The 26,079-nt window shown below is 40.7% G+C and overlaps 1 pseudogene; it reads left to right on the forward strand.

Annotated features, from left to right (window-relative positions):
- The window catches only part of LOC131742789 (phosphatidylinositide phosphatase SAC2-like), a 61,014-nt pseudogene extending 35,670 nt beyond the window's left edge, over nucleotides 1–25,344 (forward strand).
- The last annotated feature ends 735 nt before the right edge of the window (nucleotides 25,345–26,079 follow it).

A 26,079-nucleotide genomic window follows, 5' to 3' on the forward strand; every position in this document is an offset into this window, starting at 1 on the left:
TTTACGTAAGGGAAATGAGAATCACAGAGGTCAACACAGCTAACAAATACTAAGTCTTATGGCTGGACTTGAGATTTCTGACTCAAATGTTATTTTTATTACATCATGTTTATCGTTTATTAAAAGATAAAAAAAAGGACACATATGCAAATACTGTAATAAAAACCTACCTGTGAGTGTTGTGGGGTTTTGGAAAGAAAAAGGCATCTCTGCCTCACGGCAAATAATGGGAACAATCTGGGACCAAGCACTGGGTCTTAGTTCATCTTCTTGTTTTTTTTAGTGGTATGCGGGCCTCTCACTGTTGTGGCCTCTCCCATTGCGGAGCACAGGCTCCGGACGCACAGGCTCAGCAGCCATGGCTTACGGCCCCAGCCGCTCCTGGGCATGTGGGATCTTCCCGGACCGGGGCACGAACCTGTGTCTCCTGCATCAGCAGGCAGATTCTCAACCACTGCGCCACCAGGGAAGCCCCTTAATTCATCTTCTTAAGTGGGGAGCAAATCGTTATTCCACGTGTGATGTAGAAATGAATTCAATGCCAAAGGGCCAAAAGAAAAAGTAAATGGGCAGGAAGAAACACTGGAGAGAGAAAGAGCTCTGGGGCTTGACGTCTTGGGGCTCAGCAAGCAGAGAATGGACAAACATACAGAAGAAAATACCCCAGCTGGGCCCCAGGAGACAAACTATGTAGGTTAATGTCTCTCTCCACTCTCATTCTGTGGTTTCAGTGGTGGAAAATCTGCAAAAGGCCCTCATACCCCTCCTTGCTTTTGGATGGAAGAAATCTCTTCAGGGACATGTCAGTTTATAAATAAGACCTCCCCTACTGAAAGAGCATAGAGCGGGGGGGTTATCCTGCTGAGCAACTGTTGATGAAGCTGCTTGCCAGGAGGGTGACCTGGGGAGCCATGGGCAGGGCTAATTACAGAACAGTCAACTGTGTGCTTCTGTCAATCACCTGGGCAAGTTTGGAGAGCAGGTGTCTGGAGGTACAGGCAGGCAATTCCACTGTGAGCCGCACTCCCAGGCCAGGCAGAATGCAGCCTTTGATCTAGAATTCTAGACAACAGAACCGGCTTCCCTGTCCAGCCACCCCTTGGCTCAGCTGGCTAGGGAAGCCACATGGCAGCTGGATTCAGCCTCAGTTTTGGAATCATCTTTCTGCCCCTCCTTCCATTTTTCTGTCCTGTATTTTAGTTAAGTGTACACAGTTCAGGAGCCCCTACTGTCTATTGAATCTGTGGGGGAGAAGAAGTACAAATTCTGTGTCCTCTTCTCTATTTCCCTGTGTGAAGCCTAGCACATGGCACATGGTAGACATTGAAGAATTGATTACTGAATGAATGAATGAACTGCAGTGTACCCCTCCTATTTTTCATAAAACTCAAGTCTTGTGGTACTTTCAGGGGTTACATTGTGGGGACTGTTGACACCTCATTATTTCAATATGAAGAAAACGGTGGATAAAAACCCTGCTATCAATGCTGTGCTCGAACATACAGACGAATTTCCCCACAACTCAATAGCTTCCTCTCCCCTCTTCCTTTCAGAACAGGCTCCTTTGTCTAGTCCTCTATTATATGAGACTGCATGTGCATCTCTTTATTCTCCAGGCCTTATGTGCCCAGGTCCCACTCCTGAGTCCAGGCGTAGCCAGGTAAAGACAGTTCCCAGTGTGGTACTCACGGTAAATGGGTTCAAGACTCCAGGTATCCATGACTGGAACAAAGTAGAGGGAGACAAAGTTCCAGCTGGGAACGAAATGTTGAGTCTAATTCAAAGGCAACATGTAGACAGAGAAAAAAGAGGCTCTCCTCTTTTTTGGCATCTGAGAGTGCCAAGTGCAGAGAGAGTTATTTGCTAAGAACATGTCAAATAGAGCAGTTCTAGAATTTTGTCATGGTCAGCAAGGATGAGCCAGGCTAGCCTCTGTTCAGAGCACACCTAGCAGATCTGAGGATGCTGATTAGGAATTTAGACCCAGGTGAGTAGCATCTTTAAATCTGCCTGTGGGGGCTTCCCTGGTGGCGCAGTGGTTGCGAGTCCGCCTGCCGATGCAGGTGACACGGGTTCGTGCCCCGCTCCGGGAAGATCCCACATGCCGCGGAGCGGCTAGGCCCGTGAGCCATGGCCGCTGAGCCTGCGCGTCCGGAGCCTGTGCTCCGCAATGGGAGAGGTCACAACAGTGAGAGGCCTGCGTAACGAAAAAAAAAAAAAAAAAAAAAAATCTGCCTGTGGTAGAGGCCTAGCTGACACTCACGCACTCTGCTCTTTTCTGCCCTGCCCCCAGACTATGCTGGAACCTCTGAATTGCCCCTTCAACTCCTGTGCTTAAAATGTTCACTGAGCACGTGCCAAATCTCTTGCACTGGGAACACAGCAATGACCATGGCAGATGCAGTCTCCGATCTCTCAGATTCCATGGGATCCACGAACACTTTGTGCTCTTCTCACAGGCCTAAAGCATTAACCCAGCGTGACATCACTCCATAAAGCTGTCTGTGTCCATTTTATTCCCAGAGTTTCCCATCCAACACTGGAGCAGGAATCTGACTCCCCGGTTCCCCCTCCATGAACTCAGCCCCTTTCACTCTTTAAGGTTTTCCTGCCAACCAGTCCTGTAAAATGCAACAGTTATTATTCTTGGCTTATCAGTTTCAAACACTCTTCTTTAGATGACATTTTATTGTAGTTTTACCTCTATATCAGATGCCTGTTTGGGACTTTATCATATGCCCTTCACTCCTTCAGACATCTCCACCTTCCCCGTTTGAAGTTTTGGAAGGTCAAATTTTGTTCTCCTTCAAGGAGGCCAAGTACAAACCCTGGTGTTTCAGTGGGTAGTGTGTCCTCCCCTTCCCACCCTGTCCATTACTCCCTCCCCTCTCTTCTCCTCTCTGCTGGGTAGACCAGCTGAGCTCACTTCATCTCCTTTCTTCCAGACTCCACCCAGCTCGAGTAAATGAACAAAAATCAAAGAAGGTCATCTCTCAATGGTTTATAAGCCAAGTTACTGAGAGCTTCCAAAAGACTCCACTATTTTCTACTCCTCTGGGAAACATGTAAGGTCCTTTATTTCTTGAAACACATCTGGTGTTTGCACCTTCCCTGTCAATTTCTCTGTGGGGCCTGAAGGAGGCAGCTACTCAACAAACCCATTGCTCTGGCGTGACCTCAACCCAGAATCTCCTCCTTGCTGTTCTCAGTCTCTAACCTACTGATGAAGCTTTACATCAATGATAATTATTTAAATGCCCATCTCTCATGTTAGACTAAGAATTGCGTTTCCAGGTCTGTAGGGAATTGAATAGTGTCTCTCCCCTACCCCCGACAAAAAATTCCTTCCACATGGAATCTCAGAATGTATCCTTCCTTGGAAATAAAGGCTGTGCAGAAATAATTAGTTAAGATGAGGCATCTGGATTAGGTGGACCCTAAATCTAAAGACTGGTGTTTTTATTAAGAGGAAGAAGAGAATGACTCAGACGCAGTAACACAGAAGACACACACACACAGGGAAGAATGCCTCATAAAGACAGAAGCAGAGACTGGAATGACAGAGCTGCAGCACAGGACCACCAAGGATGGCCAGCAACTGCCAGAAGCTGGGAGAAAGACATCAAACAGATTCTCCCTCAGAGCCTCTAGGAGGAATCAACCCTGTCAATGCCTTGATTGTAGACCTCCAGCCTCCAAGAAATATGAGAGAATAAATTTGTTGTTTTAAGCCATCTAGTTTGTAGTAAGTTGTTACAGTAGCCCTAGGAAATGAATACAATATCTAATTCCTAGTATCTAATAATGCTGGTGGGATCCACCATTTATAAGCAGTGTGATTTTGGACAGATCACATTATCCCCAATGCTAAAACAGGGGTGATAAGGATGGCTCTCTCCAGAACTTCTGTGAGCACCAAATGTGGTGAAGTTATTTTAAAAAATGCTTTATAATCTAAAATGGATACCATGAATATTAGCGGTTGGAATTATACTTATGATTTCAGTTATATTATCAGGAAAGGAGGAGGGAAGAAAGGAGGGAAGTTGAATGAAAGCAAGGAAATGGAGGGGAATAAAGAAGCCAACTAATTGATTAATTCTAAGGTACCACTGTTCCTGTTAATCCCTTGAATCTTTTTATTATTTTAGAAGTTTATGACTTTCTTAATTCCAGATAATTAATTTTAGTTTCATGACATTTAGAAAGGGAGCCAACCAAACACTGGAATAGATTTGACTTTTTAGTGTCAAAGAGATAAAAATTAAGAGCCAATGTCTACTGAATAATTTCTAGGCGCTAAAATCCTACTCAGCATTTTGCCTGCACCATCTCATTTAATTCTCACAGCTCTATAAGCTATGGACCATATATTCCATTACAAATGAGGAAAACAAAGGCTCTAAGAGGCTTCACCATCTGCCCAAACTAACACAAGTCAACCCATTCCGTCTGACTTCTGAACCTGTGTGCTGAACCCCAACCCAATCCTATTTTGGTCTCATAACCAGAAAGGCCAGGAAATACACCTGCCCCCTGCCAGGATCACTCCCAGCTGTGACACTTACACAACCCATTTTATGGCCTCCCTGTGAGGATTCATGCCCTTCTCCAAACTCCCAAGTTCAATGGCAGGTGCATCACTGTCCGCTCACTAATGTGTACTTCAAGGCTGTTATTAACCTGCTGGAATCTGAGCTGCCACCTCCTACTTGGGCAATTTTCCAACCATTTAGTGGCATAATCATCAGAGACAAGGATGTAAACATTTCCTCCCCACAGCCTGGGAAGAGGGCCAGAGGACTCAGCCTTGGTGAATTCCCTGTGGGAAGCTACTCCTTGGGTAACTGTAGAATTGGGCTTATCCGGTGACAAATTTGGAGAGGCTGAAATGATTTCTTGCCCCCCACCCGACTTACTTATTTTATCAAGAGAACCTGTATTTAAAGTCGACACAGTTTTAGCAATAAAGAGAAGCAAAACACGGTACACATTATAACATGGATGACCTCAAAAACATTATGCTAAATGAAAGAAACCAGACAAAAAAAGGCCATGTATTACATAAATCCATTTATATGAAATGCTCAGAAAAGCAAATCTATAGAGACAGAAAGTATATTAATGGTTGTCTGGGGCTGGGGGTGAAAAATGTAAACCACAAACAGGTACAAGGGATCTTAATGGGTTAATGAAAATGTCCTAAAACTGGATTACGTTGATAGTAGCACAACTTAATATATTTACTAAAAATCTTTGAATCATACACTTAAAAGAAGTAAATTTTATGGTATGCAAATTATATCTCAATAAATGTGTCTTTTAAAAAAGCCAACTCAGGCTTTCTAAAATTCCTAAGTTGCTTGCTAACTGGAAATTCTAGAAAAAGAGCTCAGATATCAAGGAATAAATATATATTCCAATATCCAAAAGGGGGTTTCTGATTTGGGAAGCCTTGCTAATGTAACCGAATTTTCTTCTGGAAATGGAAAAAGAAGTATCTTCCATTTTACCCCACTGCATGATTCATCTGCTCCCTGACAGTAAGACATTGACTTTTCTTGGAATTGCATGGGAATCTAGTTGTCTGTAGTTCAAACTCTAACACTAGTTAGGTGAAAACTCTGGATAGGTTATTTTACCCCTTTGGACCTCATACTCTTCATCTGCAGGAGGAGATTTGGTCTATATTGTTAATTCTAAGATTCCTTCCAGTTCAGACATTGTATTATAATATTCACTACATGCCAGACACCATGCTAGGTAACATCTATGCTCATTTATTCTTCTCAACAACCTGAAGGAGGAAGAACTATTTATCCCATCTTACTGATGAAGAGACTGAGCCACGTGGTTGCATTTCTTACCCAAGATTTCACAACTACTAAATGGCAAAGCCAAGATTCAAGCTCTAAACCACAAGGCTTCCCAATTCCCTTCCAATCTCAAAACAGACAATGACACTAAATCGTTAGATCCCCAGAGTAGGGGAGACTAAGAATGCTCTCTTTAAAATTACATATGCCTGTCACATAGGCAAAAAATACAAATAATGCTTCTTAGAAGATACACACACTGCACTAAATACTATACAATGTTTCATAGGCAAATTAGAATGCAAATGCAACAGTACCCTAGACCAAGAATCCAGAATCTAGGTGTAGTTGAAGTCCTACTAAAATGAGTTATCACCTCACACCAGTCAGAATGGCCATCATCAGAAAGCCTACAAATAATAAATGCTGGAGAGGGTGTGGAGAAAAACGAAACCTCCTACACTGTTGGTGGGAATGTAAATTGGTGCGACAACTATGGAGGTTCCTTAAAAAACTAAAAATAGAGTTACCCTATGATCCAGCAATCCTACTCCTGGGCATATATCTGGAGAAAGCTCTAATTTGAAAAGATACATGCACCCCAATGTTCATAGCAGCACTATTTATAATAGCCAGGACATGGAAGCAACCTAAGTGTCCATCGACAGATGAAGGGATAAAGAAGATGTGGTACATATCTACAATGGAATATTACTCAGCTATAAAAAGGAGTGAAATAATGCCATTTCCAGCAACATGGATGAACATACTAAGTGAAGTAAGTCAGACAGTAAAAGACAAATTTCATATGGTATTGCTCATATGTGGAATCTAAAAAAAAAAATGATACAGAGCTTCCCTGGTAACGCAGTGGTTAGGAATCTGCCTGCCAATGCAGGGGACACGGGTTCGAGCTCTGGTCTGGGAAGATCCCACATGCTGCAGAGCAACTAAGCCCGTGTACCACAACTACTGAGCCTGCTCTCTAGAGCCCATGAGCCACAATTACTGAGCCCACAAGCCACAACTACCAAATCCTGTGCACCTAGAGCCCATGCTTTGCAACAACAGAAGCCACCGCAATGAGAAGCCTGTGCTCCGCAACAAAGAGTAGCCCCCACTTGCCACAACTAGAGAAAGCCCGTGCACAGCAGCAGAGACATAACACAGCCAAAAATAAATAAAATAAAATAAATTAATTTCTAAAAATGATACAAATTAACTTATTTACAAAATAGAAAAAGACTCACAGACTTACTTAGAAAACAAACTTATGGTTACCCAAGGAGAAGGGGTGGGGAGGGATAAATTAGGAGTTTGGGATTAAAATATACACACTACTGTATATAAAACAGATAGCCAACAAGGACCTACTGTATAGCACAGGGAACTATACTCAATATTTTGTAATAACCTATAAGGGAAAATAATCTGAAAAAAACCCTATATATGTATATGTATGTGTATGACTAAATGACTTTACACCTGAAACTAACACAACATTGTAAATCAACTATATTTCAATAAATTAAAAAAAATAAAGTTGAAGTCCTATGATTAAATATGCACACGTAAATATGAATATAAACCTATGCATGTATGTATGTAATATATATTTATAGGCATGTATAGCTAAAATTCAGGAATATAAGGCAATAAAGAGTTTTACTTTATTTCCTATAAGGTACAAAAGTTTGTTTGGAAGATACAAATAGGCAGGCAAAATGTAAGAATTTTAAAGCTCTTCAGTTGATTTATTATGGACAGCCAGCAGGATTTTTTCACCCGTAATTGTACTGGAAAGAAATGTGGCCTCATGACTGTAGCTATGAAGTCCAAAAGAGGTATTTCTACCAAGTAAATGCTGAGTCACTCTGGTGCCTAATCTAAGGAAATTTTCTCTAGGGATTTTCTAAGAGCATCACAGTTATCACACTGGTAAGACCTCTCACATGCCAGCCCTGCACCTGCCATGACCACCAGTACAATTGTGACCACTCACCACCATCATCACAACCACTCCACAGCGCTTACCCCACAAACTGCTCCAATCCATCTAGTGCCACTGTCTACTTCTGACCAGAGCACCTGTGTTTCTTTGATGAGAAGTGGTTCTTGCCCCCCTCTACCAGTCCCTGGATTTTTCAGGATAAATCCCAGTGGGCTACTGGGCTTTCAGTCACATGCAGGCTCAGTCCTTGAACCAAACAACATAAGCCAGATCAATCAACCCACTAGTAATTTGGATCTGGAAATAGTCAAGGAGGTGGTTAGTTATTATGAGCCATTCTGTGCTGGAAAGGTCCCGTGGATACCAGTGAGGACATGATCCTGTGGCTGGCTCATTTCAAAAGAGGATGTATCCAGACTGCCTACTTGGCCTTTTTCCTGAGCAATGGATTCTCTTCATCTTTTAGGAAGTTCAGTGATAAGAGGGGCAGCCAGTATTTCAGGCACAGACTCACTCTAGTCTTGACAATTTAAAGACAATCTACTCAGCTTTTCTGCCAATATCCTCTTTGAAGTTTCCACAAGTTTCCTTTCACTTTTTAGTGAAAGTTTAGTTTCCTCTTTTAGTTTCCTCTGAAGCTAAGGTCAGAATCTTTTGATTTGGGGCCAAATTCTCATATCCCACATTATTTCCTCTACACTAGATCTTCAAACTCTTGCGATCTAACCCTCAAATCCTGAGCCAGGTTTGGTATGATTTGGATTTTACCCTTTCCTAACTGTATGACCTTGGACAAGTTAATTATATACCCTTTGAGACTCCATTTCCTATCAAATGGAGATCCAAGAGGGCTACTGAGAGGAGAAAGTAAGAGAATGTGTGTAACGCCCCCCAAGTTCATAATGCATACTCAATAAAAGCCTGTGTCCCTCTTTCTCTGCTCTTTGGATTATACAGAGTCTGAGAGCAAGTAGTGAGTACTCTGGTGTGTTTTCCCTCAATTCCTTAAGATAGTCTAAAGAAGAAACAGATAAGTAATAGCAAAGCATATTTGTTGAAGGAATAAATAGCACAGTGCCATGAAATGCAGCAAACTTAGCCTCTGTGAACCCAAAAGGACAATCTTAATTAACCTCCCAAGACACAAAGCAGCCATGTTGAAAGCTTTTATAAAGACATTTAGCGTCCTTGTCCGTTACCTGGTTGTCATAGTACAGCTGTCACTCATATTATATACTATGGGGGAAGTGGCACGTCAAGAGCAGTAAAATAATTTTTACACTGTTCATAACTGTGGCCTGGTTCCCTGAATCTTCTAGAGATGCTATGGATTGCCTAGTATGTTTTAGTTAATTTTGGGGGGGCTTAAGTTAGCATATATTGATTTATGGTGCTTGCGGTTAAGAAACCTGATCGATACAGGAAGTAAGGCCTCAGGGAAAAGGGAAAATACAGCCTCAGGGAAATGATGATTTGTGAATCAGGCAGCTCATGATACGCAGTGCAGAAATCAAAGTTACCTCCTGTGGTCACTTGGAATGATGTGTCCATTGAAGGCAAGGCTTAGAAAGAACGCTCTGGCCTCTATGAATTTTTAAATGAAGAACTTCAGAAATTCTGGGATTGTAGAATTGGGGGGTATGCTCCTAACAGTATAGGACAACTTAAAGAAATAGCATGACAAGTGCAAAATACTAAATTCTTGGCTTAAGGCATAGGCCAAAAAAATCAGGAACTCTCTATGGATGTACTAAAATAATTTCTTATCTCTTATAGCTGCAGGGTTAAGACAGCTGAAAAACCACTCAGTGTTTGATCCTGCAGGTTAGTGAAAAATATTAGATGAATTCATCAGGTCTCTTTAGGGAAGTTGAAATAGTAAGAAAGAAGCAAATATAGAGAATTTGGGATGGGGGAATACGGGAAGATATAGATGGAAAAATACCCTGACACTTCATACCTACCATGACTCCCCTGGCAGGAGACCTTTTCCTTTGCCGTTTCAGTGGTTTCTTCCTTGCTTGAATACCCTGTAATGTCAGGTTGCAGCATCTGTCTTACAGAAGTGATGCAATTCTCATCCGGCTCTACTCAAATGCCCTGTAAGAGCTCCAAACAACTAGGGTGACTCAGAGATATGACAAAAATCAGACCCTGGAGGAAAGGTTTAGTCAAAGAAACTTCTAGAATATTAATAATTTTAAATCTGGAGAACATGTATAGGAATAGGTTCTGAGGACACTAGACAAAGGAGTAGAAAGTTGATTTGAAATAGGGTGAATGCATCGATATTGGTGCAGTTATCAGACACTGGATTCAATGTGTTGGCATAAACAACCGGGAGTGCCTCTAATTATTTGCTCAGTTCGTTGACCAAACCTGGATTCGGTACTGCCCAGGGTAAATGAAGTGGAGATGCCATAAATTCCTTAACATACAATATACAAAAAGAATGCAGAATCAGAGAGATAGAAATGCTGGAGTGAATTTATTCTTTGTAAGCCACTCGTCTCTTACATTCCCTAAGAGGACTCAGAAGACATTTTTTTTTCAACAATGCATTGAAAAATACATTATTGTGGAGATCACAAAAATCTTGGAAATTACTTCCTATATTCCAGACATGCTGGGAAAAGTCATCACAATTAATGTTGGTGTCTTTATTTCAGAGGAAATGCTAGCACCCAACATAGGAGCACCTCAATATATAAGGCAAAGGCTAACAGCCATAAAAGGGGAAATTGACAGTAACACAATAATAATGGGGGACTTTAACACCCCACTTACACCAATAGGCAGATCATCCAGACAGAAAATTAATAAGGAAACACAAGCTTTAAATGAGGCAGTAGACCAAATAGACTTAATTGACATTTTTAGGACATTCCATCCGAAAGCAGCAGAATATACTTTCTTCTCAAGTGCACATGGAACATTCTCTGGGATAGATGACATCTTGGGTTACAAATTAAGCCTCGGTAGATTTAAGAAAATTAAAATCATATCAAGCATCTTTTCCAACTACAACATTATGAGATTAGAAATCAATTACAGGGAAAAAAAAAACCCGAAGAAAACACAGAGGAAATGCTAGGATCCCTGTGTGGCAATGGCCAAGTACCATCACTTTTCTTCTAAAGGCAAGATAGGTTGGATAATGTAATGGGTGGCAGACCTGAGAAGTAACCATAGGTTCCATAGGTGATTTCCCATGGAAAAGACAGAAGGTGTACCATGCTTCACTATTTTTCAGGGTTATGTCAGCTATCTGGTTCTGGCCACACTTTAGTTTGTGGGGGTCCTGGTCATCTTTCTATCCCTACAGGACATCAGTTTTGTCCAATAAAATGATAAGTTCATGCTGAGACATGCTAAGTAAACTGGAGTTAACAGTTCCTAAGTGACTTGGTACAATACCTACATGCCAGCAGGTAGGAGATGATTCAATAAAAATACAGTGGCCTGACATTTCAGCAGACTCTCTGGGGGAATGATCTGGTTGATGTCAAGAAATACACCCTAAAGAGAAAGACAAGTAACTCCCGGCCCACTCTACAATTGTAATACGTCTATTTGTATTATGATGGCAAAATTTAACACATCTGGACATGTTTTTCTGACCCATGTACCAGATGATAAAAAAGTTGACAACTTTGCCCTCCGGAACAGTGATTTTCAAACTTTAGCACACATCAGAATCACCGAGAGAGTTTGCTTAAACAGATTCCTGGTTTAAAAATTTCTGGTGTTCCCTACTCATAGGGTTTCTGTTGCAGTAGGTCTGGAGTGTGGCTCAAAACTTTGCATTTCTGAAAGTTTTCATGTGATATTGACACTGCTGGTCCAGGGATCAGAGTTTGGGAACCAACGTCACAAAAGAACAAAAAGTTCTTCAGTTTGCTCAGTCTCTAATGTAAGTATCTTTGCTACTTCTGATCTAACGCAGGGGTCCCCAACCCCTGGGTCACGGATCTGTACTGGTCCGTGGCCTGTTAGAAACCAGGCCGCACAGCAGGAGGTGAGTGGCAGGCTAGTGAGCAAAGCTTCACCGGTATTTACAGCCACTCCCCATGGCTCACATTACCACCTGAATGGGCTGTAAATAGCTCCGAAGTATTAACGAGAGCCTCAGATGTCTTGACTCAATAAGACTCAAGACAAATTCAGATGGTGACATTTTCCTCTGTAATTCTTTTATTTCTGTACCCATTTAAGTGATTTCCAGAGCCTGCTAAATGTCATCTAAGTAAGCTTGAGAGACTATTTTGAAGGGATTTTTAAAAATGCAATTATACTTCTATTTGACAACACCATCTGCTGCCAGCATCTCACTTTGTTGGCTTCTGGTTCTGTTAACTCCTTCGTCACTGCAGTTATCTGAGTACTGACACCTCTTTTCAACACAAACCAATGCAACTGTCAAATAGTTAGGGACATGTATGCCCTTAGAGGGGCCAACATTATCATGGAGCTCCATAATACCAACTAATAGAAAGCCTAATATTTCTGCTTCTAGTATAAGAAGATGCGAAATTAGATACCTGTTATTTAGTAATTGTGACATGATTTTACTTCTGCATTATCTCCGGAGGTTGACATATTAGTTTAAGCAGGCCTAAGTGAAATACTGTTCATCTCTGCAAGAGAACTACTAATAAATATTTTTCTCGCTTGTGTCTCTGATATTAAGTATAGCAGACTACCAGTGTCACCATCACAATGAAGAGGGTAAATTCTCACTTCACAAACGAGAAACAGTACCCAAAGTTCTGTCTGCCCCAAATCTCTCTCCAGGACAAGGGATTTCTGAGTCTTCATCCAATCATAGGGGACGTGCTAGGGCTTAAAAATCAGAATGTTAAATAGCACAGACCTATGCTGGAGGCATTGTCTCTTAAGTAGTCCTTATTAACAACTTCACATTCTTTAAGTAAAAATATTTGTGAAATACCATAACTCCTCAAGGACAGTTTCAGGAATGAAGATTATCTTTTAGAGAAAGTTTGAGATTATATACTGCGAGATGAATTCTGAGACAACATGAGTTTGGGACTTAGTAGCAGGCTTAATTCCGCAAGAAACTAACTCACATGCTTTGAAAAGCTGTAGGTAGAAGTATGGCTTCACCAAGGGAGTTTAAGCTGCTCTAAAATGGATCTCAGCCCCTAAGCCACCTTAACTTGTTGTATATAACCAAGTAACTGCTTTGGCACAAATGATGGGCCAAGTCTACATCACTGAGAAGATCACATATCACTTATTTAAACAAAAGAAACACAATAGAAGTATCCTAAGAGATGAGAGAAGTCTGAAAAATATCTTAATTATTGGAAATTTGGAAAGTACTACTAAGAGCTCTCAAATTATGGAGAAAGAAACATCAACAACTAGGACTCTGTAATATTAGAAAAATTCATAATCACAAAGCTGGTGAAAGCTCCAAATTATCCAGTGGGACCTCACTGGTGAGTCAGACACAAACAGGGGCCCCCCCAGATAGAAAACACTGACATTCCTTCTTCAGGATTACACAGCAATGACTTACACTGGCCATTTAAGGTCTAAGAAGGAGCAGAGAGAACTGAAAAAGTCCTGAAGTGCCCAAAGCAAACATTTGCATTTTCTTCAGGTCTCCAAAAGACTTCAGCTAACTGGGTATTCTCACTCATGCTGTTTTTAAAAAACAGAAACAAAAACAAAACTCTCTTCCTGTCTTCTTTCAACGTGGCTAAACCTCTAGCCTATATTCTGTCTGAACCAGTAGAGGATCACGGCCACCTAATTTTCTCTCACCGAAAGCTTACCTAAGAGTATAACCCAATAAGATGTGACCTCGAGGTATACTCAGCTTGTCTCTCTCTGTGTCTCTGTCTCCCTCATAGTCACTGGGAGTTTCCTCCAACAGCATGAAGTGAATAAGGGACTTGGAGCCAGTCAGTTTAAATCCAACTCACAGCATATGATTGATTGCATGACCTTAATTTTTTTAGCCTATTTTCTCAAATGTAATATTCAACAGGGGCACCACTATGAGCCTTGATTAGATTTTGTTTTCTAAAAAAAAATCTGTAACTTTTTTGGGAGGGGACAATCAGAGAATTTGAATATGGACTGGATGTTAGATGGTGCTGAGACATTATTGTTAATTTCCTTAAGATACGATAACAGTAATATAACTAGTTGGGGTAATGTCCCTATATTTAGGACATGTATCAGACATATTTAGGGATAAAGTATCATATTGTCTGTTATATATATATATATATATATATATATATATATATATATATATATATATACACATTTTTTTTGCCGTACACGGACCTCTCACTGTTGTGGCCTCTCCCATTGCAGAGCACAGGCTCTGGACGCGCAGGCTCAGCGGCCATGGCTCATGGACCTAGCCGCTCTGCGGCATGTGGGATCTTCCCGGACGGGGGCACGAACCCGTGTCCCCTGCATCGGCAGGGGGACTCTCAACCACTGCGCCACCAGGGAAGCCCTGTAATATATTTTTTAATGATTCAGCAAAAGAATAAATAGTAGGTGGGTGGGGAAGAGGGAGAGATGGAGGAAATGGAGGAGAAGAGAGAGAGAAAAACAAAATGTTAATTATTTATGTTAACAATGGTTAAAACTACTCTAGTGGGGTACACAAGGTAACAATTATGAAAACTGCACTAATCCTTCCCAAGAAGTATCATGTCTTCAAGATTATGTTCTACGCCATAGGCTAGGAAACCCACAACCCACATTTTGCACACCACACACTACTGACATTGTACTCCAAATGTGTAACCTATAGAAAGATATGTATTTCCTGCTACGAGTCCAGACCAGGGCATGCTGAGACTTCATAGGCAAAAATGTTATATGTGGACTTGATCTCCTTATAGAGATCTAAATTTATTTGTTAAAATAGTGTAGAACTTCATCTTTTCTAACAGCTTCTGGACGTTCAGTCTATTCAACATAGCCTAATACACAACTTATTAAATAAATTTTAATAGCTATAATTTATAACTAAATAGATTCCTTTAAAATGTATAATGTGTTTCAGAAAAGGGAGGGAACTTAGAGGATGACAGGGATTTGTATACAGTATACCCCCCCTTAGATATATCACAATATGTTCAGTTTCAATAATACAATAGAGGTACTTCAGCATTTCATGAATAATGCATTCTTTGACCTTTTAGACTACTACATACTTGCATATCTAGAAGATATTTTGATGTATCCTGAGACCCTGAACAAAATATCACTCATCTTTGCTTGGTATTCGCCTGTCCCCAAGAATGATGACTCTACAGCTAGCTTGAGAGATGTGTATTTGATCTAATACAGATAGAATACTGAGACACTTCATCTTCTTTCAAGATTTCTAGATGAATTCACAAAATGTCAACATCATCTTCAGTTGACATCTCTTCCCCTCTTAGGGACATTCAATCCTTCCTGAGATTTTTCAGGACATAACTATTGCTTTAGTGTATATTTTTCCAACTTCACCACAATTGTAACTAACTTGTTTAAAACCAAGCACATCATTGATCTAAAGAATAAGGTCTTCAAACACCTTAAATGCCAATTTATGACGGCCATGCTTGTAATTTTCTATATATACAGTTATACTTTACCATGTATATTTATACTATACTGTATATACTTCTATAGCGTGGGAATCATGTCACCCCAATGAGGCAAAGAATCTTAACCACCATGGTCCAGTGGTGTTCTGATAAACTAGTACCAATCAAAACAAAACAAAAAATAAGCTTATATTTATAGATAGTATTTGTCAATTTTGTGGTGCACATACTTTCCATTACCAACTGTTTAATCACCAGAAGGCAAAATTCCTGAATATTTAACAATTGCCTTTCCCAAGGTGATACAAGACAGCTCTAGTAACCAACTAGTCCTGACCTTACTGCTCATATGATTTTCATCAATATATAATCAAACCATAAAATTTAGAATGTTGTCATTAAATATCAAAACCATATTTTATATATGTCTACAACACCCAGGAAGACTCAGGAACCTCAATCTATATTCATTCAATCCTTTGTTCATTCTGTCACTTAACAAATATTTACTGAATCTTTGGATCCCAATATAATTAGCATTAGTAACCAAAACAGAATCTCTGTGTATCATAAGAAAATCTGTGATAGATACTGGATTGTTTTTCCTTTTCCCTGAGAAGTTCCATATGTGAAAGTTAAATACTTAAGTAGCCTCAGACTCAGTTTTACCATATGTAAAATTAAATATATTAGGACTAATTACAGAAAGATAAAATGAACTAGAAGAGTACATATCTTCAAAATATGGCCACAGTATACCCTGTGCCACATGCTGGTCTATAGTGTGACCATTCCACTCAAGATCACATCATCAATATGTAAAGCCTTTGTCCCCTCCTCTTGTTTCTGAGCAGAGGTGAGAGCTGCTTAAGCCAATAGAATATGGTGCAAGTGACACTGTACAGTAGCCTCTGCTTGGGTTTTTATTACTTCACTTTTCTTCCTATTCATCATCATAGCTGTTTGACAATAAAAGAGAATTAAAGGTTATACTGATAAGTAGCCAAAAGATATAAAAATCCTTTCTATGAGACTTCAAGTAAGTAGCTGTTAAGTATTGAAATGAGTCCACTTTTAAGGGACTGTTTGCCACCTGACCCTAAAAGATTATAGACTAGTTTGAGAGTGCTTGTCCTTTGAGGTCTAGAGTATCATGGGACAAGATAGCACATGCGATGTTAACCCTCATATCCCTAGGGTTTAGCATTATTCCTGGCACTTAGTAAGCACTTAGGAAATATTTTTGGTGAATAAACAAGTGAGAACATAGACCCAGGAAGTAGATTCCAATAGTATAGACCTACACTGCTCAAGATAAGAATAATGCTTTGTTTCATTATAACTCACTTTGTAGGAGCTCTCCTTGGTGCTGAAAACTACATCTTGCCAGCAGTACTGATAATTATCATTATCAGTAGGGGCTAAGGGGTACATGGAAGAGATCCCTGCCTCCAAACACGAGTGGAAGTGTAGAATTCTTATTGTAGGGAGGTTTTGCGCCATTGTCAATACAACCAACTAATGCAATTGTGGATGTAGGGAGACTGACTAAACAATGAGACTTTTCTCCTCACCCAGAGACAAAGAGAGGCTAGAAACTGGGTCAAAGCAGTATAATCTTCAAACAAGAAAGACCAACATCCAGAAACAGAATATTTCGTTTCTAGTGTACACACCATTGACTAGAAGACCATTATATGTGCCTAAACTTGAATGTTATGGTTACCCTTTCCTTTCTTCAACAAAATTACTATGATGCCATACTCAGGACCTTGAATAACATGCATCTAGCATTAAGGTATTTTCCTTATATTCTTTGGTAGTATGTCTTCAATCATAAAAGGAGAAAAATCTCTGATCCTCCACAAAAGAGTCGTGACCATATTTAGCCAACCCAATTCTTCTGCCTGAAATATAAAAAAGGTCCTGCTGTTCTTGTTTAATACAAAATAATTCAAAGAAAAAAGAAATAATAACATATCTTTTATGGGGACTTGATTTTTTTCTGTTTACATAATTTAAATCACCCTAAGCTACCATCATATCCTAGGACTTACACCTCCATCCCCAAGCTTATGACTCCACCAACTTTACCACAAGTCTTCCAAAATTGCAAATTATGTGCTGAGCTTTTTCATACTCTGAAAGTATCTTAGAACTTCAAGCACTGAGATCGTAAGGACTGTATGAAACACTAGAAACACTAGTAAAGGAGGAGAACAGATATCAAAGGAAAAACAACACAGACTCTAAGAAATAAAGGGATTAAGGACACCAACAAGAATAGAAAAAGCAACCACTCAATGGACACCACTCAATGGACACACACTATGTGCAGGCTTTTGCCCAGGACTGTATACATTACTGCATGTATCCTCACAATAAATCTACAAAGTAATCTTATCATACCTATCTTCAAATAAAGAAACTGAGCAATAGAGAAATCAAATAATGTGGCCCTTTTCCACTTATCTAGTGAAAAGGGGACTAAGTTTTAGAACCAGGCACTCTGATTCTAAATTCTGTGCCTTTCACCAGTAAGCCTTGCCATAATGAATCAATACGAAATTCAAATTTCCAAGATAGACAGCCAACAGTTTTCTATCACTTTTTACTTTTTGATTTATCCAAGTAGAATTTAATTCCAAAATTAATGTTTCTTGTTTCACACATCTTATCTATTTCTCTAGGAAAACTAATTGGTTTGAAAGCAGGTCAGGATTGTTCTGTACCCACATTAGTGTCTAGAACCATACACTTATGGCCCCTGATGCATGTTCAAGTATTGATTCAGTTAAATTCTTAACCAGGTTTGAGTCTAAGCATTTTTTCATTCTAATTTTTAGAACAAGGATTCACTCAGAATTTTAAATTTAACATTTCGGATCTGGGGAAGACCTGAGAGAATAGCCAGTTACAGAAAGAAGATGTGACTTTCTCAAGGTCACAGAGCCAGTTACTGTCAGAGCTAGGAAAATCAGTGGGGGAATCAGGCCACTTTGGTAGGAGGTGAACAACAATTTCTCCTCCTGCAGATAGTGAGAGGAGGGTTGGGAGAGCATCAGGGCAAAGAAGTAAGCAAGAAATTAAGTGGTTACAACTGGGAGCAATTGAGGAGAGACGAAATGGGGACCTGGAGGAAATGTCTGATAGTTGGTATGTCCCTGTCATGGAAGCAGTAAAGTAGCACAAGGAAATGACAAGCTAATGGGAGGGGAGGCAGCTGGCACACGTTTTTCCTGAACTGTAGCTTTAATGATCATTGCCATTCTTGTCAGAATGGTCTAGTGTATTCAGAAAGCAGCAGTCCTCAGATTTCTAGTGGGGGAAGAGGTATGTCCTAAGTTGAACTGATACAGATGGCTGAGAGAGAAACCTTGGAGGGCCAAAATAGAAGATTTCCACATGGATTCAGCAGCAGGGACTGGGGGGAAGGGAACTACTGTGTGGATGTCACAGATAAGCAGATACCAACTTACCACAGATAAGAATGTTCTAGCAACTACAATATCCATCACCAGAAAGGATTGCCTTAAAGAAGAGCGGAATCACCTCCAGCCACTTGGAGCATTCAAGCAGAGGCTAGATGTCAGGGATGGGCTGAAACAAATTTAAATATCAAATTTAAATTTAGGCTTATTTTAACTTTTATATTCTTTTACAAATCCACAGATTCTAATATTTTAAATTAGCTTATAATTCAGTGTATCCCAAAGTTATCCAGGGGAATGCCACCCCACTCTCTTGAATTCAAGGCAAAGTTCTGCTCTAGAATCACCTGAGACCATAGACTAGAAATAATAACTTATCTCACATTTGTGTACAGCACTTTAACAGTTAATGAAGCTCTTTCATTTCTAGGACTTTATATGACCCCACACATACACACAGAGAGAACCCTAAGGAAAGTAAAGCAAAGGCAGTACTGTCATTTCCCATTAGGTCCAAGGAAATGGGGGTCATTCAATTACCTAATGGGTTATTAAATTTCCACTACATGGTAGGCACCTTTCTAGGTACTGGGGATACAGAAGTAGAAAAACAGTCCTAGACTCTATCTCATGAAGCTCACATTTTTAAGAGAGATACAGGCAATGAAAAGTAAATCAATATATATTATATCCTGAAGTGATAAATGCTATAGGTAGCAATGATTTAGGGTAAGTGTAGGTGAAGATTAAGGGTATGAGAGGTGCTACTTTATAAAGAGCTGTGAGGGAAGACCCGAGACTTTTAGGAGAAGATGGAGCAAGACTTGAGGCTGCCTTAAAAAAAAAGAGCACTATAGGTCCTGAAATAAGGGCATTTGGGGCATTTTCAAAGAATAGAAAAGAAGTGAGTATGGCTGGACTGAAGTGAATAAAGCAGGGGAAGGTAGGAGACTAGACCAGATTGGGCAAGGCACTGCAGAGCATTTAAGAAACTTTGGCTTTTGCTCTCGGTAAGGCAAAAAGCCATTGAACGTTCTGAGCATAGAAGCACATAACCTAACAGTTTAAAGGGATAACTCAGATTTCTATGCAGATTAGAGGCTGGGGGATGAACAAGGATAGGAAGAGTGTGAACTGCTAAAAGGCTATTGCAAAAACTCAGGCAGGAAGAATGATGTTTTGGAAAAGGCCAGTAGTGGTACAGATGGTAGGAAGTGATTGGATTTAGGACTTATTTTGAAGGTAGGATACTGGAATGAATGCTGGATGAATGAACATTATAATACAAGTCTTTCCATTTTAATCTAAACGGCATAATGCAATCATCGACCTTGGGCAAGTCATTTAACTCGGCATGATCTTCATCAGTTTAAAATCCAGACGCTCTTAACACTTGCAAACTCAGTACAGTACACTTCCCAGTTTAACACTTTTCAGTGCTAGCTCTGGAGCCTCTTGTACAGTACAAGGATGAGGGCACTGGAGATATTTTACCACACAAGACCTGCTTCTTAGACATGGTACAAACCCCTGCCTGTTTAGAAAGATGGTCACGCCTCCCACCATGGCACATATATGCAGTTAGTCACGCAACTACACACAGAGCTCCCTACACGTTCTTGGCATTGAGGTTGCCTGCTTTTGTCTAAATGTGTATCTGTAATACTCACAGGAACCCTGGGAGGTAATTTGGCTCATGGAGAGACCGAGGCAATGAGACGTAAAAGGCTGGCCTTCAGTCACTGAGATCTCAGTGGGATACGGTTTTGGTCTCATGTTCAGTACTATCCCTTCTTAGTCATTGAGCAGTGCTTTTTCTAAAATGTTCCAAAAAATATTCTTGGAGAGAGCCAGATGGATTCTGCAAACTGACGTTTTGGAGGTTTAAGAGTAAAATAGACAATTTACATGTTCCATAAAATGAGGAGGCAGTGGACTTGCCTTGCTGGTGGCAGTTTGCTTTCTATGCAATTAGAAATTGTTTTTGTTGCTGCAAGTGAGATTTACAATCTGTACTTCTGAACACAGTTTCAAAAAATTATGCAGGCCCCAGTGCAAGTTAGAGCTCATGTTAGAAAACTGGTAGACGGAGGTTTTCACTGGGTGGTTGACTGCCTCTTCTATCCCCTTCTATGAAGGCCACTCAAGAGAATATACTCTCAGCAAAACCTTTACCCAAACTACAAATAAACTGAAATTTGTGTTCAATTCCTTCCCTCTCATCTGCCCTTTTTTGTGTCTCATCTTCACTTCCTGTCTTCTTTCAAGACTCCTGGTTTGCTGTAGTCCCAGAATAAATGACCCCAAAACACATCCATTCACAAAAAGTCTTTGCTACTTTTTGATTGTTAAAATTGGACTCTGGACAGAGTGATTCTAAATCTAAAAGAATATATCTTAAGTGATGCGTGTAGTGTCCCATGACCTTATTTGGAAATAAGGTCTTTGCAGATGTAAATAGTTAAGGATTTTGAGACAAAACCATCCTAGATTTAGGGTGGGCCCTAAATCCAATGACGGGTGCCTTAGAGGAAGAGGAGACAGAGAAGAAGGTCATGTGAAGATGGAGGCAGGGACTGAGTGATGCTGTTGTAAGTCACAGCACACCAGGGGCCATCAGAAGGCAGAAAAGACAAGAAAGTCCCCTGGAGCCTTCAGAGGAAGTATGCCCCGAATGACATCTGATTTCCAAATTCTATCCTCCAGAACTATGAAAGAACAAACATGTTTTAAGCTGCCAAGATTGTGGTAATTTGTTATGGGAGCCCTAGGAAACCAATATGGTAGATTTGAACCATCATGACACTTGCACAGGGAGAAAGTTATGGGCAGGTGGCCTTCACTCAGCCCATCAAGTCACTTCATGGTGTACAGAACTACCCATATACCTACATTCAGGGACTCACAGAAATCTCTAGTTAATAGTATAGTTTCTGTTGGCTGACTGCCTAGATTGAACCCCACCCCATCACTCCCTAGATGCGGGGCTCTGGGCAAATATCATCTGTACTCCCTAGTTTTCCATCTGTAAAATGGAGCTTAAGACTATACCTTCCTCAAAAAGCCCTTGTGAAGATGAAGTGAGATTGCATGTTAAACCCTCAGAACAGTGACTAACACATACTAAAGGCTCAAAAATATCAGCCAATTTTTATTAAAAGAGGCTAGGCACTAGCCACTATGGAGAACAGTATGGAGGTTCCTTAAAAGAACTAAAAACAGAATTACCATATGATCCAACAATTCTACCCCTGGGCATATATCCAGAGAAAACTCTAAATCAAAAAGATACATGCACCCCAATGTATATAGCAGCACTATTTACAATAGCCAAGACATGGAAACAACCTAAATGTCCATCGACAGATAAATGGATAAAATCATGTGGTACATTAATACAACGGAATATTACTCAGCCATAAAAAGAATGAAATAATGCCATTTGCAGCAACATGGATGGATCTAGAGACTATCATATTAAGTGAAGTAAGTCAGACAGAAGAAGACAAATTTCATATGATATTGCTTATATGTGGAATCTGAACAAAATGATACAAGTGAACTTATTTACAAAACAGAAACAGACTCACAGACATAGAAAACAAATCTGTGGTTACCAACAGGGAAATAGGGGAGGGATAAATTAGGAGTTTGGGATTAACAGATACACACCACCACAAATAAAATAAATGAACTAAATGTATGTATAAAATAAATGAAATAAACATATAGCACAGAGAACTATATTAAATATCTTTTAATAACTACAATGGAAAAGAATCTGAAAAAGAATATATATATGTGTGTGTGTATATATATTTGTGTGTGTGTAACTAAATCACTACGTTGTACACCTGAAAAAAACACAACGTTGTAAATCCACTAGACTTCAATTAAAAAAAGAGAGAGAGAGAGGCAGTGGCCCCCAGTCTCCGCAGTCGCTTCAGGCGTCAGGTCTGGTGCAGGCGGCTCTGACTGAGCTTTGCCTGGTGGACTGACGGACGGACGCACGGACGGACGCACGGACGGACGCAAGGACGGACTGACGCGAGGCCGTGCTCCCACCGGCCTCCTCAGACTGCCCGGTGGCCGGCGAACGCCCCGGGCAACGCTGCCGAGAGCCCCAGCCCGAAGGCAGGCATCCTGTTGAAGACTTTCAAGATTTTTCTCCCTTTTGCAGGACTTATGGTTAAAGTTCCTGTGAGGTTGTATTTGTCCCGTAAATTACTGCTTTTCCAAAGCCTCCTGTTAATGTCCCCTGATGACGGTGGCTTTTACGCGACCACTGTCGCGGTGGCGAGGCTGCATGCGGTGCTGGCGGTGTTCGTGTTCATCGCGTGGAAGGAGGGGATGCCTGACTGGCGGGAAGAGAAAAACGAGGAGCGCGGCCCTTGCTTCCAAGCTGCAGGCCTGGCCGGGAAGCCCTGAAAGCGGTTTTATTTTTTTTCTTGTCCGTGTTTAAAAAAAAAAAAAAAAGTGTGGATTTTTTGTTTTGGGGGATTTTTTCTGTTTAAGTGGGGGTGGACGGTGGCGGGGAGGGAAATTAACTATTTACTGCAGCTTATACTTTGGTAAAAATGCGGGGCAGGGTGGAGGGCTGACGTTTTTCTCGACCGCCTGTTACGTTCCAAGTGCTTTTCGTTCTGGACAAAATGCTTTTGACTGCGATCATGTTTGACCCATGCAAATATTAGTGTCAAAATAGAAGCTAGGATAAAGTAACACTAATTCGTAGGTTTAGAATTAATTTCATATTAAAATACGTGTCATGAGGTAATTTTTAAGGCTTGGCTCAAGCAACAGTTTTTTTTTTTTTGTGTGTGTGTGTGTGTGTGTTATGCGGGCCTCTCACTGTTGTGGCCTTTCCCGTTGCGGAGCACAGGCTCCGGACGAGCAGGCCCAGCGGCCATGGCTCACGGGCCCAGCCGCTCTGCGGCACGTGGGATCTTCGCGGACCGGGGCACGAACCCGTGTCTCCTGCATCGGCAGGCGGACTCTCATCCACTACGCCACCAGGGAAGCCCCAAGCAACAGTTTTAAGAGTGCACCTTTATTGATGCAACTCACAGAGATGTGGATGTGCTGTTGCTGCTTTCTACCTCTGCCTACTATGTAGCTTATTATGACGATGAAATTGACAAAGTAAACCAGTATCAATGACTAGGTCCAGAAGACCTGGAAAAAGCTGAAATAGGTCCTGAACCCACTCTTTTTGGTAAGGCAAAGTTCTCCTGCATGCGACTGCACTACAGATATAAAGAAGCAAGTGGCTATTTCCACACCCTGAGAGCTGTAGTGCGCGATCCAGTAGAGGACGGAAAAGATACCCTTCAGTGCACTGCAGAGATGGTGTAGATCACCAAGCAAGCCATGGGATTAGATGTACCTATAACAGAGAGAAAGCTTGAGAGGAAGAGCAGTAAACCTCAAGAAGTCATCATTGGCATCAGATCTCAAAACCAAGGCTCTTTGGCCCAGGGAAAAATAAATTTAATGAGCAAATTTTCATCTCTAAATCAAAAAGTGAAACAGACCAAAGCCAATATAAATATTGGCAATCTACAAAAGCTAGGGAAATTTACAAAACCTGAAATGAAAGTTAACTCTCTAAAACCAAACTTAAAGTAAATCTTTGGGAATCAGATAGTAGTCTTGAAACCATGGAAGAAAACACTAGTATGATGGATAATAGAGCCCAGGCAGTCAGATGGGGAAATGTCTTCAGATAATGACTCATACCACTCTGATGAACTCCTTACAAATTCCAAGTCTGATGAAGACAGGCAGCTAGCTAACTCTTTAGAGAATGCAGGGCCAGTAGACTACGTGCTTCCTAGCTGTGGTATTATTGCTTCAATACCTCGATTAGGCAGTCGATCCCAGTCTATTAGCAACACTGATATTAGCATTCATGTTCCTTCAGAGGTTACTACTGCTCATGAAAGTGGGCTTGGAAAAGGTTATGAGTCTTCTCTGAAGAAAAGTCCTTTCTGCTGACAACATAAACAACATTGACTGGCTTTGCCAAGCCCGTGGATATTTATTGCCACAGATTTGTTCAAGATGCACAAAACAAAATGACCCAGCTATCAGAAACCAGGTCTGTTTCTCAGGCTAGTGAGGAAGGAAATCAAATGACCAATCAAATTTCTAATGAAGAAACGCAATTTGAATCAATGGAACAGATACCTTCTCTACCATCTCAATTAGATGTGTCTTCTTCTGCAACAGGCCCACAGCTTTTGTCAGTTGAACCAGTGCATTCAGTTGTATCTCAAAAGACCCCCGGCTCCGAATCTGGCACACTTGAACTTGAGAGAGGGCTTCATGTAACTCCTTCTCCTTTAGAGAGCTGTAGCAGCAGAGCAGTCTCTCCCTTTGCAAAGATTCGAAGTTCCATGGTCCAGGTTGCTAATATTACCCAAGCTGGATTAACTCAAGGGATAAGCTTTGCCATGGCAAGGGTTCAGAGGAGTCCTGCAGAACCTGAAGTAGTTAATGAAGTCCAGCAGAATGAACTTAAAAATATGTTTACTCAATGCAGACACAAATAATTCAGATTTAGTTTTTAGCCACTCAGAATCCTGTGGCTTTTATTTAATCCAAAAAAAGGAGGTGTCATATAACCTGTACTGTCTTTGAATCTAGGGATCACAAATTCTAATTGTTTATTTGGAAAGGTTTTAAAAGGAGACTGAGCCTGAGGAGATTTCCAAATTTGAGAGCTAGCACAATGGAAGTGCATCATTCTAGAATGTATAGACCTAAGTAGCTTATACACTACAGAGCAGTTTCTCTTTAAAAGTAATTCAAGGGCTTCCCTGGTGGCGCAGTGGTTGAGAATCCGCCTGCCGATGCAGGGGACACGGGTTCGTGCCCTGGTCCGGGAAGATCCCACATGCTGCGGAGCAGCTAAGCCCGTGAGCCATGGCCGCTAGGCCTGCGCGTCCGGAGCCTGTGCTCCGCAACGGGAGAGGCCACAACAGTGAGAGGCCCGCATACCGGAAAAAAAAAAAAAAAAAAAAAAGTAATTCAAGAATAAATTACTTTGGGACATAATAACCTGAACATTTTTTGGAGTGGTGTGGGTAGGTACAATGTATGAAGCAGACACAAAGGGTAGATGTGGATCCATTTAGATGATTAGCATTTTTCATAATTTGTTTTTTTTCTGTTTGTCAGTTCATTTCAAGGTAAATACTTAGTTTTTAGTGACTTCAAAGTGTTACTAGTATGGAGAAGCATTTTAATATAAAAACTATTGGTTTAGTTTTTGATGGCTTAACCAT

This window comes from Kogia breviceps, chromosome 15, assembly GCF_026419965.1.
Source record: "Kogia breviceps isolate mKogBre1 chromosome 15, mKogBre1 haplotype 1, whole genome shotgun sequence".
Classification (NCBI taxonomy): domain Eukaryota; kingdom Metazoa; phylum Chordata; class Mammalia; order Artiodactyla; family Physeteridae; genus Kogia; species Kogia breviceps.